The sequence below is a fragment of the Mixophyes fleayi genome, chromosome 1 (genome assembly GCF_038048845.1).
Source record: "Mixophyes fleayi isolate aMixFle1 chromosome 1, aMixFle1.hap1, whole genome shotgun sequence".
Classification (NCBI taxonomy): domain Eukaryota; kingdom Metazoa; phylum Chordata; class Amphibia; order Anura; family Limnodynastidae; genus Mixophyes; species Mixophyes fleayi.
Window position 1 is genome coordinate 313445131 of NC_134402.1, and position 9991 is coordinate 313455121.

The following is a 9991-nucleotide window of genomic DNA, read 5'->3' on the forward strand; positions in this document are numbered from 1 at the left end:
TAATTCTAAGCCGGATTTCAGCTCACAGCTCCCTGAGCTGCGAGCTGAAAGTCGGCGTTAAAGTTACCGTAATAACGGTAATTACGTTCACTATTACTGTAATAATGGTAATAGTGCGCAAGCCGCGTTACATTTGCGAGTAACGCAGACAATTGGATATGCCCCTAAGGGGGAAATTCAATTCTGCCACGAGTAACGCAGCGCTAAATCTATTACAGTTAATACGGTAATTTTAACCCTGATTTCTGTTCACGGCTCCCTAAGCTGCGAGCAAAAACCAGCGTTAAAAATTACCGTATTAACAGTAATAATACGCACTATTACCGCAATATCGCAATTACTTTTCGCAGTAACGCAGCCAATTGAATTCCCCCCTAATATTGATCTTGTAGTGTGCTTTGTATAATATTCCTGTTGATAGACAAACTTCCTCCCCATATTGGGCTTTTTGGCAAATGGTAGTAGGTGGCCATTTGTCTGTAATGTGTTCCATTCATCTTTTCATTAATCCTGACTGCTGAAAATCATCCCAGACACCTAATGCTACCACGTCCATATAAAACACTACTAACCTGGCTGATGTGCAGTGTTTGATTTACATCATACATACCTCTTAGCATTCAGGCCAAAAACTGCCACTTTAGTCTCATTAGACCCCAAGACTTAGGCACAGATTCTTGCAGATGATGTTTTGCAAACTGTTTTCGCGCAAGTATTGTATTTTTTCTTAGTCAGGACTTAGGGGTAAATTTATCAGGCTGCAGGTTTGAAAAAAGTGGAGATCTTGCCTATAGCAACCAATCAGATTCTAGCTGTCATTTTGTAGAATGTGATAAATAAATGATAGCTAGAATCTGATTGGTTGCTATAGCAAAATCTGAAATTTTTCAAACCCGCAGAAAGATAAATTGACCCCTTAGTCTCCCATAAAGACCCTTTTTGTGGAATTGTTGACCTGTGTACATTACAGCCACGAACACTGTAGCTCACTCAAGGTCACAGTTTGCCCTGCAGTAGATTCTCTCATAAGTGCACTTCTTGCCCGGAAATTAAGTTTAGGGTGATGGCGTGATCTAGAGACAGTGTCTGAAGTTTCATACTTCCTCCAACTCTGTACAATGGACTGCAGTGAGCACCAAGGGATATTCAGTTCCTTAGCAACGGTCTTGTACTCTTTCCCAGATTTGTGCCTCTTTGTAATGATATATCTGACTTGTTTGGAATGGTCTTTCTTCTTTTTTTTTGTTTTAAGTCTCTAGCATGCTGCAGGACCTCACACAAAGAGGGGTATTTATATTTACAAAAGAACTGACATCAGGTCATAAACACATTTATTGCACAGGTAGAATCAATGACCACAGCATGTTACTTTTGAGGCAATATATTGTACATGTGCAAATTTGAGCTTGCACTTTAAGCAATTTGTGAAAAGGTTTTGGAATATTTAGTTTAATTCAACATAGTACCCAATACATTGTGGGTCAGTGCCAAAAGTTTCTGCTTACATCTTTAAAATTCAGAATCTGCAATAACAAAACTTTAAAAATGTTTTTGGGGCTAATTACTGTTCAAGGTACTGTACATCTTAATGTCATCAATCAAGACAGAGCGGAGGCTGTGGAAGTAGCCAACGCTTCATATTAAAAGATGGTGTGTTTCCATGACTCCTGTCTTAATTTTCAGGCATTGTAGCAGCTGAGCATAGGCCTAACGTTCATTCTTCTCACAGATTGGAAGAAGATGGGATCAAGAGGTCCTGGTTACAGATAATATTATTTAAGCGATTATGTTTGACTTGCCAGGCTCACGGCACAGATATCCCCCACTGTTAGACCAGCTGGCTTCTCCTTCCCTATTCAGCCAAACTTCCTGCCAACTGAGCCTGGACTTAATCCCTTTAAAGCACTTGGGTGAACATTTCCTCTTTATCTCTTTTATTTTACCCCTTTTTCTTTCACACGCTATCTTGCCTTGCATTCCCCATTATTTTATATTTCTTCTTAAATAAAAAATATGGGGATATATTTATAGAGCTTGCATCAGTAGGTGTATAACCCTAAGATTTATGTTTTAAATTGCATTTATCTCTGTGTTATATTATTAACAGGGAAGTGTTGCCAAGAGGGAAGGGGGCAGTAGCTTTATTGTTTTTGCAGTAATAGCTGAAGAATGGAGTTGTATTCTGTGCTGCATTTAGTGCTCAGCAGTGCATTTTCTTTGTATATAGCACCTATATGATTGCTTAATACTTTTCACTGCCATATATATCGGTAGGCACACAGAAGCAGGTACAAAGTACTGGGGCCTAGGCCTACCTGTGTAGTGGGAGGAGCCACCAACCTGGTATGACCACACCCACTTTAGTGCCTATGGAATTGGCCCCAAGAAGTTGTTGTACCAGGTCCCGAAATTCCATTTGGCAGCCATGGTAATAGGTAGAACTATAATTGTCCTGTATAAGGACATAATTGCTGCATTCCACAATAGCCTGGGTGTTCGGTAATCTGGCTTTACCATGGGTCATTTATCTGAATATTCCGCACTCTGCTTCCGCCACCTCTCTATCCCAGTTTACCATAGCACAAAGCAATCACAACTTCCCTTGTACACTTACTATATGATGCTGGGGTGATGCATATCACTGGGTATTTCCTCATGAGCCTGTTTGAGATGCACAGTAACTGACAATGGCATTAAAGAACATAGAAGGGATGAGGAAGAAGTATCATCTTCCCCACCTGTACTTCCTTCACTGACACTATCACTTACTCTGTCCTTCAACGTTACATTTATCAACATGCACTTTCTTATATTGTCAATGCTTGAGGAATGCAGTGACTGCTACAGGGTATGGTGGATCAAGGGATTAAGTAGAAGTATGTAGGTGCTGGGAAGCAAGATAAGAACTGTACTTCTATCTCCCTACAATTGTGCAGCATCATGGTATAACTGTCCTTTGTCACTTACAAAATACTTACAGTTCTCCAAAGCATATACTAATATTGGGAAAACCTTCACTAAGAATAGAAACTTATTATCTATGTTTGTTGAGGTTCTTGACTAGATCAGTGCTGTTCAGAGCAAGTACCAGCTCTATATTATAGCACTATTAAGGGAGTGATGGCAAAGGGTGCAAAAGGATAATTGAACTGTAAACTGGCCCCATCTCTGGCCAGACAGGACCACCAGGGATTTGCAAGGACATAAATGGCCTGATTTCATTTAAGTCATCTGTGTGTTACCAGATACCATTAAGCTATCAAGGTCATAAGTGACCTTTGTTTTACATTAATACATATTATCTGCATTCACTTTACAAATGAACTGATTTATCACTCATTCTATTTAAAGAGCTTATTAGAAATGTGGAGTTCCTTCTTGTCCAAACAGCTTTATCCCTTGTTAAGAACTGCCAAAAGACTTGCTGAAGTACATTGCCTTTAGAACACAGGTTATACTAATGTATCAAAGCTACACAAAATAAGTAGAAATACTGGATAAAATCAAGTCTCTATTCTCTTAGCCAGGACACAAGATCCAACACATTCTATTCCCCTGGGTTCCTTTGGTCACTGAGCAATCTGAGATTAATAGAGAGGGGGTAGACATTAGCAGACAGCGGGTGCAGGGGGAATTAGTGAAGTAGAAACGGAGAGACAAAAGAAAGTAGGAAAAACATGTAAAGAAAGAAAATCCTTGGGGCCTTGGACAATATAACAGTCTTGGATGACCAAGAAATGAATGCAAATTTTGTGTAAACCTTTCCAGAGGAATTCGTGGGAATGGAAAAGAAAACATTGTGAACTGAAGTAAAGGAGGTCACCTGTTTGAAATAAAGTGCCTGATTGAAAAGGAACCTGGTTAGATACTGTGTGCAAGAGCATTGAAGAAATGACAAATTTACCATGAGGCTGAGCAGGATTAGGTTTAGGTGGAGAGGTTAGTGGTCTCTGAAAGGATGCTATGCATGAGCTAATCTGGCAAAATTACATTAAAGATACGTTTTACCAATGTTCATATTTAACCATAACTGTCTTATTGAATGTGTATAAAGCAAGTTTTAATCACACTAACACTAAATTGTATTTGTGGCTTAGCAAGAAGGTCTTAAAGACAGCATTCCTGAAAACAAGTAAAACATTTAAGTTTGTCCTTTGGTAGAAGTAGGGAGTCATTCTACCGATTAAAAAGACCACTAGGGGAAAAATTAAACACCAGGGGCCTGAGTCATTAAGGAGTGCAAAGAATAAAAAAGGAGTATCATTTACACCTGGGCAAAACCATGTTGCATTGGAGGGGAGGTAAATTTAAAATGTGGGGACAGATTTATAGTTGGGGTAGGGCATGTCCTAGATCAACAGTAAATTTCAGTGTAATAATAAAGGTATTAAGTTTTTGTGTGGTAAATGAAAAAACAGCCAGTATTTAACTTATTTGCAAAATAATAAACTAATTTGCACCCTTTGCATTGCAACATGGGTTGTCCCAGAGAACATTTACTCCTTTTTTGCCTTAATGACTCAGGCCCCTGGGACCATCAGCAAATTAGTTATAGATAATTACAGTGTCAGGCTGGAGCATGAAGAGGCCACTTAGGGAATGAATGGGAGGGACCCATGAAATAGTCTGTACGTTACTGCCACGCCGATGAAGTGGAGTGACCAGCCGCTAGAGGGGATGTGGCCAGTGGTAGAAAGGCGCGGCCAGCCAATAGAGGATCAAGCATTGAGGCGGTACTCCCTGTTCTGTTTTTACCATCACCGGATATTGTTGCAAAAAAACATTTAAAAATGCATTAATCTCAGAATAAACCTTTTTTACTTGTTAATTATATGGGTACCACTGTAGCTCATCAGCACCATGCTGATTCCACTTGAAACACTGTTTTCAAATTTCCTACTGCCCGGCTCAAGTTATGATTCACTTAGTGGTTTGAGTGGCAGAAGCGCTGTGGTGTTTATGAGCTAAAGTGCATCTCAAGTACTAAAAGAAAATATAAACTTTAATCATTTAAATAAGTTTATTTTAAGTAAAAAAAGCTTTATATATGTTATGTATATGTAAATATTCTGCAGCTGTAAGGCTATTGTTTAAAAGTAAAAAATACTCATCATTCTCTTATCTAGATAAAATGAATGTAATATCTGTCTTTCTCTCTCTATTTTTCTCTTTTTTCAATTTATGTTTTTCCTCTTTATTCTCGTTCTGTTTTGCCAATTTATCCTTTGACTACTTATATTCTACTAATGGGAACCTCCTACTGCACATAAGCCGCCGTGTCAAAAACTGCCTCCTTGTTGGTCACAATCACAATATTGGTCCTACTCCAGGATGAATAATGCTGGGTTACTGAATGACACGGCTGAATAAGTTGCGCATAGGCGGCCCGTGGCCACATAAAGTACAACTAGGTTGGCTCCCTGTCCAACCGGAACTTATCTACAGTGCATGGGCTGGAGCCCTCAGACAGTGGTACCCACCCATAAAAGAAAGGAAAAAGGAAAAGGAGAAAGAACCTCCACACAGATTAACTACTATTCTTATGAGGAGCAATTGATGCAATGAGTTGAAATATCCAATTATTTTCTACTCAAATAATTTATGTACTTTTATTCCTGGTTATTTACATTAAACAGGAATAAAAGTAGAGAATAAGAACCATGCAATTATCAAAAAAAGGGGGAAAAGAAAGATTCTCTTATGGGGACACTCCTCTATTCTCAATCTTAATAAGCTGATAAAAAGTAAATCTTTATTAATTGTTAACTAAAATTATTACACACATATATTTAGTTCGGCGAAAATTTCCAATAAAACCAGTTAGAAATTTGTGTAAGTAGAAAGAAATTGTGAATGAAAATATCGTATTCTTACTTTAATTATCTATATGCTGATATCTTTCAGCTACCTCATTTAACTGTAGAAAAATTATAATATTTATCTACTAGACAGATTAATATTTTGGTACTATTATTATTACTGAATTAGATACAGTTCCATGGTGTATTTATTAATTTTTATTATTATTAATTTTTATTTATAGGGCGCCACAAAGTATCCGTAGCGCTGTACAAGGACAAACAATGGCACAGTACAAGGTGAAACAGCACAGTACAAGTAACAGTAATCACTATAACTCTGGGGGCTCAGGCACAGCATGAAAGAGAGGGAGGGAGGGGAAAAGTGAGTATAAGCAGGTAACAATGGCCCAAGAGGGTGGGCACGGATGACAGGTTGAGAGTCACTGAGGGGAGCGGAGAGAAGCGAGAGGAGACAGAGGGCAGAGGGACTGAGAGGAGGTGAGCTGAGTAGCTGGAGAGCGCAGTTAAAAGTGATGGAAACAGAAGGGAGGAGAGCCCTGCTCAAAGGAGCGAACAATCTAAAGGGAGGGGAAGACAGACAGACACATGGATGAGATGGAGAGACTGGAGAAACGGAGACGGAGTCGAAGAAGGGGGAGAAGGGAAGAAGGGATGAGAAAGAGAGGTAGCCGACCGGTGGGAGTTTAGGCATGAGACTGGAAGGCTTTAAGGAAAAGGTGGGTTTTTAATGTTCGTTCGAAAGAGGACAGATTAGGGGAAGTTCTGATGGAGCGGGGTAGCTTGTTCCAATGGAGGGGAGCGGCGTGGGAGAAGTCTTGGATACGTGCGTGAGAGGAGGTAATCAGAGGGGAAGAGAGGCGACGATCGTTGGACGATCGCAGTGAGCGGTAGGGAGTGTGAATAGAGATAAGGTTAGAGATGTAGGGAGCAGTGGAGTTGGCGAGGGCCTTGTAAGTCAGAGTGAGGAGCTTGAAAAGGATTCTGTAGGGGAAGGGGAGCCAGTGAAGGGCTTGGTAGAGTGGGGATACAGAATTGGAACGGCGAGAGAGGAAAATAAGCCTAGCAGCGGCGTTAAGTGCAGATCTAAGGGGAGCGAGATGAGAGAGGGGCAGGCCGATAAGGAGAAGGTTGCAGTAGTCCAAGCGGGAGATAATCAGAGAGTGGACGAGAGATTTGGTGGCATCCTGGGAGAGGAAGGGCCGAATGCGGGCAATGTTGCGAAGCTGGAAACGGCAGGATTTGGCAAGAGAGTGAATGTGAGGGGCAAAGGAGAGAGAGGAGTCGAGGATGACACCTAGGCAGCGGAGTTGGGGAACAGGGGAGATAGATGAGTTGTCAACAGTGATGGAGAGGTCAGAGGGGAAGGAGGTACGAGAGGGAGGAAAGACAATGAGTTCAGTTTTAGCAAGATTGAGTTTAAGAAATCTAGAGGACATCCAGGAGGAGATGGCAGAGAGGCATGCGGATACCCTGGAAAGAAGGGAGGGAGAGAGATCAGGAGAGGAAAGGTAGAGTTGAGTGTCATCAGCATAAAGGTGGTACTTGAGGCCGAAGGAGCTGATGAGTGCACCCAGAGAAGAGGTATAGTGAGAATAGTAAGGGTCCAAGGACAGAGCCCTGAGGGACCCCGACTGAAAAGGTGGAAGAAGGGGAGAGAGAATCAGAGGTGGAAACAGAGAAGGAACGGTCGGCAAGGTAAGAGGTGAACCAGGAGAGGACGGTACCGCAGAGGCCAATGGACTGAAGGGTGTGAAGCAGGAGGGGGTGGTCAACGGTGTCAAAGGCCGCTGAGAGGTCGAGAAGAATCAGGAGGGAGTAGTGGCCCATGGCTTTAGCCGAGAGGAGATCGTTCGTAACTTGAGCCAGGGCAGTTTCAGTGGAATGGAGGGGGCGGAAGCCTGACTGGAGAGGGTCAAGGAGGGAGAGTTCAGAGAGGTAGGTGGAGAGCCGGTTGCAGACAAGTCTCTCGAGTATTTTGGAGGCAAATGGGAGAAGGGAAATGGGGCGGTAATTAGAGAGTGAGGTGGGGTCAAGATTGGGTTTCTTGAGAATGGGTGAGACGAGAGCATGTTTAAAGGCGGAGGGGAAGATGCCGGTGGAGAGGGACAGATTAAAGAGGTGAGCGAGGTGGGAGCAGGTGGAGGCGGAAAGGGAGCGAAGAAGGTGAGAAGGGATGGGGTCCTGGGGGCAGGTAGAAGGGGGGGAAGAAGAAATGAGAGAGTGGACTTCCTCACCCGAGGTGGGGCGGAAGGAGAGAAGGAGTTGGTGGCTGGGGGGAGAGGGGGGGAGAGTGGAGGGGGGAGGAAGGGCGAGAGGGGGGGTGGCGGAAGAGTGGGTGGAGATTTCAAGTCTGATGGCCGCGATTTTAGAGGAGAAAAAGGAGGTGAAGTCAGTGGCAGATAAGGAGGAAGGGAGGGGGGGAGGTGGGGGAGACAGGAGAGTGTTAAAGGTAGCAAAGAGGCGGCGGGGGTTGGAGGACTGGGAGGAGATGAGGGATTTAAAGAAGGATTGCTTAGCGAGCGAGAGGGCAGAGCTGTAGGAGGAGAGGATAAACTTGAAGTGGAGGAAATCAGCCAGGGAGCGAGATTTTCTCCAGTGGCGTTCGGCAGTACGAGAGCATTTTTGGAGGAAACGGGTAAGTTTGGAGTGCCAGGGTTGGGGATTGGAGCAGCGAAGGTGGATGGGCTGAGCAGGGGCAACCGCATCAAGGGCGGAGGAGAGGGTTTGGTTATAGAGGGAGGCCGCCTGATTAGGGCAGGACAGGGTGGAAAGGGGAGAGAGGAGAGTTTCAAGAGAAGAGGATAGAATAGCAGGATCAAGGGTGTCGAGATCGTGCCTGGACCAGGTAGATTTGGGTGGGGGGAGGGGTGCAGGAGTAGAGGAGAGAGAGAATGAGAGGAGATGGTGGTCCGAGAGTGGAAAGGGGGAGATAGAGAAGTCGGACAGACTGCAACGGTGGGAGAAGACAAGGTCAAGGGAGTGACCAAGGCAGTGGGTAGAAGAGGAGGTCCATTGGGAGGCCAAGGGAGGAAGAAAGGGCAAGGAGTTTGACGGAAGCAGGGTCGGTGGGGTTGTCAATAGGGATATTGAAGTCGCCAAGGATAATGAAGGGGATGTCAGAGGAGAGGTGGTGTGGGAGCCAGGCAGCAAAGTTGTCAAGGAAAAGGGAGGAGGGCCCAGGGGGACGGTATATGACAGAGACGTGGAGATGGATGGGGTAGAAGAGACGGATAGAGTGGACTTCAAAAGAGGAGAAGGAGAGGGAGGGTTCAGGAGGAATGAGTCTGAAAGAACAGGTGGAGGATAGGAGAATGCCCACTCCACCGCCTGGGCGGTCTCCAGGTCTGGCGGAGTGGGTGAAGGAGAGGCCGCCATAGGAGAGAGCGGCAGGGGAGGCAGTGTCGGAATCGGTGAGCCAGGTTTCGGTAATGGCAAGAAGGTTAAGAGTTAGATAAGAAGAGGTCATGGATAGAGGAGAGTTTGTTGCGGATGGATCTAGCATTCCAGAGGGCACAGGAGAAAGGGAGGGAGGGGAGAGGGGAGATGGGGATAAGGTTGGCAAGGTTAGCGGTGCGCGGGGGAGTGCGGGGACAGGAGCGTGAAGTTGGGCGAGGTGAGAATATGGGTATGGCAAGTGAACAGGGAGGCATGGTGAGGTGAGGGAGGGGTGGGGGAGGAGTGGAAGAAGTAGAGAGGACCGAAGAATCGTCTGAAGCAGAGGGGCGGGAGAGGAGGACAGGGGGAGTCAGAAGGTAGACAAGAGGAATTGAGATAAGTGAGTTAAATAAAGTAATAGCCAACAATGACAATGGACAGGCGGAGTCAGAAGGTAGACAAGAGGAAATGAGATAAGTGAGTTAAATAAAGTAATAGCCAACAATGACAATGACGGAGGGGAGAGGTGTGGCAAAGAGGCTAGGCAAGGCAAGCCGTGTTAAATGAGACAGAGAGGCATGAACGGGGAACAAATGGTTCAACAAATGGTGTATGGTTCTCTAATATTAAATGTAACAAAAAGATAGCTAACTGACGCTAGTAACCATTCACTATATCTATATTGATATCTGATACATTATTTCTAATCATTACTTGTTAGTTTCTGTGTGGAGAAACGTGCTTGTGCGTCACTTATGTTCTCAAATATTCCTTGGGCTTATGAATTGACAGCA